The following is a 6,503-nucleotide window of genomic DNA, read 5'->3' as shown; positions in this document are numbered from 1 at the left end:
TCTTTTTGGGTGGAGAATTTGGACTTTCAGGATTACAAGAAGAAAAAAAAAATCTTTGTTTTCCCTAACACTGAAGTCAAAATCCTGTTCTACTTCACATTAGATAAGGTATTGATCCAACTTCATGACCATAAAATTAAGCATCTCCTCTGTGTGAGGAATTGGGCTAAGCAATAGTAAAACACAAGGATCTTTTTCTTAAGTATTTTACAACCTTATAGATAAGATTCAGACGTATTAACTGAGGTGAAGACAATTAATCGCTAAACTACAAGGTAGCCATTATAATTGTAATAACACTGAAGACTGAAGTGATTCCAGACGCTTCATGGGGGAGGTAGGACTTAAGTTGTGTCTTGAATGTTGGGCAGAATTTAAATAAGTGGCAAAGGGAAGGCACTCCTAGTGAATGCGAAAATATAAGCAAAGAATGGAGGTGGGCATAGACAGTATTAGAAGAAAAGTAGATCTGCCTAGCTGACCAAACAGAGGTTACTTTGGGGGAGATGTGAGCATATTTCAGTTTGGGAAGCCTTGAAGGTCTGAACAGAAGTTTAGGGCATTATACCTCTGTGGAGAGGCTGCTTTGACTTGTTGAACAGGTGGGTGGAACATCAGTGTACTCAGCAGGCCAGAGACTGGAGTGCTGCTGCAATATGTGGGTGTGCCTTGATGAAAGCCAATAGCAGAAGTGGAGGACAGGGCGCCCGAGTGGCTCAGTCGGTTTAGCTCAGGTTGGCTCAGGTCATGATCCTGGATTCCCTGAGATTGAGTCCTACATCCTTGAGCAGGAAGTCTGCTTCTCCCTCTGCCCCTTGCCCCGGTCTCATGCTCTCTTTCTCTCTCTCTCAAATAAATAAATAAAAACTTAAAAAAAAAAAGTGGAGGAGAGAGAAGAATGCATTGTGGAATCTGCAGTAGCAGCAGCAGCAGCAGCAGACAGTGCTCAAGGACTGTAGGGAAAGCTCAGAGTGTGTTGCTGAGGAATCATGAAGGGAACACACCGTTCTTGGCTGATAATCTGATTTGAGGTTGGAATCCTTGTTCTCCCCCTGGAAAATCCTGAATTTAAAACTCCTTGTGGTTCCTGCCTTTTATCCATTAATAGGGCTGATGCTATCGATCAGAGGAATGTCTGTTGGAGAGTGACCCATATTCTTCCTTCTCAACTCTCTTATCCCAATAAATAAGTACTTAACAAGGTGCCCCAGTGGTTGGGGAGAATTCTGTGGCTGGGTTAGGGGTCAGCCTGGGTCTGTTACTGGCTGGCCATTCTCTGTGTTTAAACTTTAATAGGTAGGGTTAGAGATCGTTCCTAACTAAGATCAGGGAAGACTCTGGCAGGAAAAGATTTTCCTTTTCAAGTGCAGCATCATCCAGCCCTTCTAGGGAAAAATCAAAATCAAAAACAAAACCGAAACATTTTGCCCTTAGATAATGAGAACCCTATCTAAAAAGGTTCTAACTTGTTTATCCTGTGACATGAGTGACTGGATATAAATCCTTTCTCATTGTTGCTGCTATTGTTAATGCTCGATGGTGAATTTTTTCTAAGTTAACTACTCTACCTTAAGTGCCCCGCAGAGCCACATTCTATTTCAGGGTGGAGGGAAGGGTCTAGAATTTAATTCTTCCCAGCTTTGTCTATAAGCTGCCTCGCTGTCCAATAAGCCTGTGGAGTGAAGGAGATGTCTAAGGTATCTTCTCCTTTCCAAGTTCAAGGGGACTGTTGCGGTATAGAAAAAGAACGAGCCTATCTACAAGAATATGGAGCCCATTCCAAAAGAAGTAAATCAACAAATGTGAAAAGGAGAGGAAACCCTGACAGTTTCCAGCTATGGAGATGCTAAGAGGTGAGATGCTGGGATGATGTCCTGGACCGGATGAGATGATACTGCCTAGAGGCTTTGTTGCAGAAGGGAATTCTGAGTAGTGTGGGAGGACCATAAAACTTACTGTAGAAGAGTGTGAAGAAATAGAATTCCAGGATTAGAAAAAAACAGCTCTGAGCAGAAAATAAGAGAAAAACACCAGGACAGATAAATGGAGGCACTAGCTGCTCTAGGCAAAGGCCATAGAAAGGAGTCTTTCATTAAATATAGAAAGTATGCTTCTGAGATTTGTATTAATTCTTTCTCTCGACTTAAAACTAAGTGAATGATGAAGAGTACTAGCTTCATCAATCAACATACACAGGAAGTGAGGGTATGTGGACCAGATTTTGTCTGTCTTAATCAAACCCTATAGGGGGTCACCTTCATGGCTTAGTCTCTTAAGTGTCTGACTCAGGGTCCTGGGATCAAGCCCCACATTGGGTTCTGTGCTCAGTGGGGCATCTGCTTGTCTCCCTCTCCCTCTGCTTTCTCTCTCTGTCTTTCTCTCTCAAATAAATAAATAAATAAATAAATAAATCTTTCTTTTTAATTCTATAATTAATAGCCATTATCATCCCTTATTGAGCATGTACTCTCTGTCAGGATTATTGCATTTTGTCTTCATCATAACTCTGTAAGGTAAACAGTAGTATTTTCCCCAAAACTTAGGAACTACTCTGTAGTTCCTACTACAGAACTACTTTGCAGATGGTAAGTTATAATAATAGTATAATTGAGGTAATTCATGTAAATGGCTGAACCTCTTTTTTAATATTGCCCCATCGCCCATAACTTTCAATTGCTAGAGTGTATGCCAGCTTAGTCTTTCTTTGTCCCTAAGGCTCAACTGTCTCTTACTGGATTAGGGGAATAGCGTTCATGAGTTTACTCTGTTTTCCTTTGCCTTTTCTGGTAGATTCTCAACAAAGCAGTTAGGAAAGTCAGATACTGGCACTCTTTCACCAGAGTTCTGCAGTGGTCTAAAAAGCCTCACACAATCTCCTCCCCAATTAGCTTTCAAGGTCATCTCCCATAGTTCTACCCCTTGCTTACTTGGCTCTGGCCACATAAACTTTCCTTGCAGTCTCTTGACAATGGGACACATTGTCACTGTAGGGCCATTGCACTTGCTCTGTCCTTTGCCAGGAATGCTTTCTCCCTATTTGCTTATTTTTTTCTCTCACTTCCTTTAGATTCTTTGGCTTAAATGTCTCAGAGACCTTCCCAGACTATCCTTATTTATTTATTTTATGTGCTTTGCTTTTTGTAAAAATTGAAGGACAAATTTGGTCACATTCAGAGATTAGCAGGCCTCATGCAGATGGTTAAAACCATCTTTCTCTTTCTTGGTTAACCATCTCCTAATTGCAGGTAATGTCCATGAGTTCTTTAGAACCATTTCAATTGGCTTTGAGGAGCTCTGTCATGCCACTATGTAACAGGCATGACCACACGCACTGCTGGGTGGTGTCTCACTGGATATCATCATCATCATCAAACAGATCTTCAAAATCATTTAAAAGCTCTGCACGAACTGAACTGCCTTCTCAATGACTGCCAAGTCCATCAGGAGCCCTGTGTGCCTGCTGCCTCACCCAGGTCCATGTAGGGCCCAGCACCCTCAGGGAACATCTTGTCCACCTGCTTCATGTCACTTGTGGTTTGTCCCGAGTCCCCAGCCCACTTTGGCCACCCTGACACCACTTCCCCAGACCATCCTTTGAAAACTATACTTTCTGCTTGACCAACATTCCTCACCCCTCTTCTCATAGCATCTATATCTAATGTATGAAATATTTTATACAAGCTGGAAAATCGCTGTTGTTTATCTCACCTTTCTGGAATACCAAGACAGAATAACCTTCTCTGTACCCAGCATATATTAGATGCCCCCAAGTTGTGTGGAATATTGAATGAACTTTTTTTTTTATCTGCTTTGATCTCCAATGTCTCTCTCATGACACCAAAATCTTGTCTCTGTACTCAGGGATGGAATATTGCTTCCAGTTTTACTTCTGAAACCCTCCACAAATTAGACAAACCAGAGTCATCTGGTCTGTGGCCAAAATGAACAAGGGTTACAAACCCTTCTTCTGCTTCCATCTTTTTCATCCCCTTGTCATTCTCTGGGTGCTGGCAGAGAAAAGCCCAACAAAAGAGCATAATTAGAAAAAGACAACCCACACCAAACAGGCCTCACAAACACAGGAATCTAGGTCATTGTTCCTAATATAAGGAAGAAGATCTCTGTTTCTAGCTAGGCTATGTTCTACTTGCATGAAAACACTGTGATTAATTGAATTAACTTAATTCTGAATATTTGGGGAAAATGTGTGCCTTTTAGGCTTTTAGTAATCTGCCATTTTTTTTTCCCGTGGATGGAATATCTTGTGCCTACTCAGCTAAATATCTGTTTGATGACATGTTTGAGTGACGTCCTTACTCAGCCCTACATGCAACACATACTTCTGACTACCTACTAAGTATGAGCTAAATATGCCCTTGGCTTCAGGCAGATTACAAGACTTCTATTGAGAGCACAGACTACGTTCTAAACTTTGATTAAAGCTACAGAATATATAACAGAAGTTTCCTCTTCCACCCAGTGCTGTGGCTGAACTGAATATTAACCCTCACTGTGTAACCTTGGAAAAACCTTTTGAATGTGCAGCAATCATAATCCATCATAGTTGCCAGTGACCCGGGACAAATCAAGGTGTGAATTACAGTGGCCATTACTGAAAAATTTCAGAGGACCCAGGACACATTACTGCCTTGAGCTCTCTTGGTAGGAGAGAGAGGGTTGAAAGCAAAACAGCTATGGCTGAAAGAACCACAAAAAGAGGCATCTTATTTTGCTCATCTCCTCTCCAATCACCAAAAGAACTAGGATCATCTTCTCACTTTCTGAGCTCTTATTTGCAGACTGCAAACATTTACTCAAATATTTTACACATACCGAGAAATGTTGCATTATAAATCTTACATAAGATTCAAGATGCTGGGATGATTCGGTAGAGCAAGGCTAAAATCATGTACTTTGCAAACAAACAAACAAATACAAAATTTAAATGAAAGTTAAGAAATAGTTTCTGACTATTCCTCTTCTACCTAAACTATTACCGCTCACTCCCTTTTTCAAATAGTTTAATTATTAGTTTACATGTGAAATCAACTTTTGACATAAAACTGAGGTTAATGGAGGATAAAGCTACAAAATCTCAGAGGTTTAGCTGAGCTTCAATGATGTGAAGGATCTTTGAAATCTTGCAACTTTTGCCTCTAGATTTTGTTCTACCTAAAGCAGCAGAGAGTTCTGCACATTCTCTCCAAAAGACAATCCAAATTCCCACCAAGGTACTGAGTTTGTTTAAAGCTTTGCTTTTATAAAGGCTGAAGAAAATATTTCTCTCGAAGAGTTTCCTAAACTAGCAGGCTAGTTAGCAAAAGATAAATTGTTTATTTTATACTAGTAGGTTTTTCACGAACTCTATAAATTACACGGTGGTAGGTCTCCTGCGTACAAGACTGGTCCTAGTCATGACAACAGACTGGTCAGAACTTAAAGCAAATGTAAGTTACTGTTCATCAAAATATATAAGTCATTCCATAAATGTAAGGGAACACACTTATGAACCATCACAAATACTTGTTGTGGTGATGGTTCTGTCTTGCTAGAGGATGAGTTGGGCTGTTCCTATTTACTCTCCTTTATTAACAATCAACTTAGCTCATCTGCCAACTCTGAAAACTGCTTGCTGATAGTTTCTTCTCCCCCCGCCACCCCCAAGACCTTACACTGTGAAAGACTTTAATATCCATGATTTGCTGTGGCAGAATGATGCCCCATGCATGTTCAAATTACCTTCAGATTTAATGCTTTCTCTATGGCTGAAAGTCACATTAGGAAGTGAAGCTCTGATCTGAGACCTTCATCAGCCAGGAGTCAGCTATTTTCAATGACTTTCTCAGTAACATTCAATCCTTTTGACCTGCCTCTCTGCCTTTCATTTGCATTCTAGCCTGGCCCAAGGAGAGTGATTGCCTGTCCTGGATTGCTTCTTGCACGGTGTTGATTTAGTGGTAACACTGTACTGTATAATTCATCTGCTCCTCGGTCCCATAATGACTTGGCTTATACAGTGCACACACTGAATATCTATCTAGGAACCTTGACCCTAGGGCATAGAGGGCAGCAAAGGAGAGTCCTTCCTCCAGAGATGGTCCCTAACCTATGGTAAACAGGGAATTTTCAGTGATGGCTGGTTATAAACAACATAAAAAGGTTCAGTTTTTCATATGGCATGATCTTGTGTGTGTTGGGGGAGGGGAGTAGGGGATTAAGTTAAACGTAATGAATACCTACAATTTGATAGATACTGGGACAAGCATTTTACATATGTTCATTTATTTCTCAAAACAACTGATGAGGAAACTGAGGCTCAGAGGGTTTAAGTAACATTCCTAAGATCACACAGCTAGAAGTTGATAGAAAGGTTAACATTTAAATCAGTCTGATGCCAAATACTGTATTATTTTCTTATTTGACCTTAACTATTCCTCCTGTTTTTCCTTGACACACATTTTTTTTCTGCTCACATTTCAAGGCTGTGCCTAAGGACCTGTGAA

The 6,503-nt window shown here is 40.6% G+C and overlaps 1 pseudogene; it reads right to left on the bottom strand.

Moving 5' to 3' along the window:
• Nucleotides 1–3,346: 3,346 nt before the first annotated feature.
• Nucleotides 3,347–3,524, bottom strand: LOC111148209 (annotated as a pseudogene).
• Nucleotides 3,525–6,503: the final 2,979 nt, after the last annotated feature.

Source organism: Enhydra lutris, unplaced genomic scaffold, assembly GCF_002288905.1.
Source record: "Enhydra lutris kenyoni isolate GAN:26980312 unplaced genomic scaffold, ASM228890v2 scaffoldscaffold18, whole genome shotgun sequence".
In the NCBI taxonomy this organism is placed as follows: Eukaryota; Metazoa; Chordata; class Mammalia; order Carnivora; family Mustelidae; genus Enhydra; species Enhydra lutris.
The sequence above is the reverse complement of the archived record's forward strand: the minus strand, read 5'-3'. Positions and strand labels throughout refer to the sequence as shown.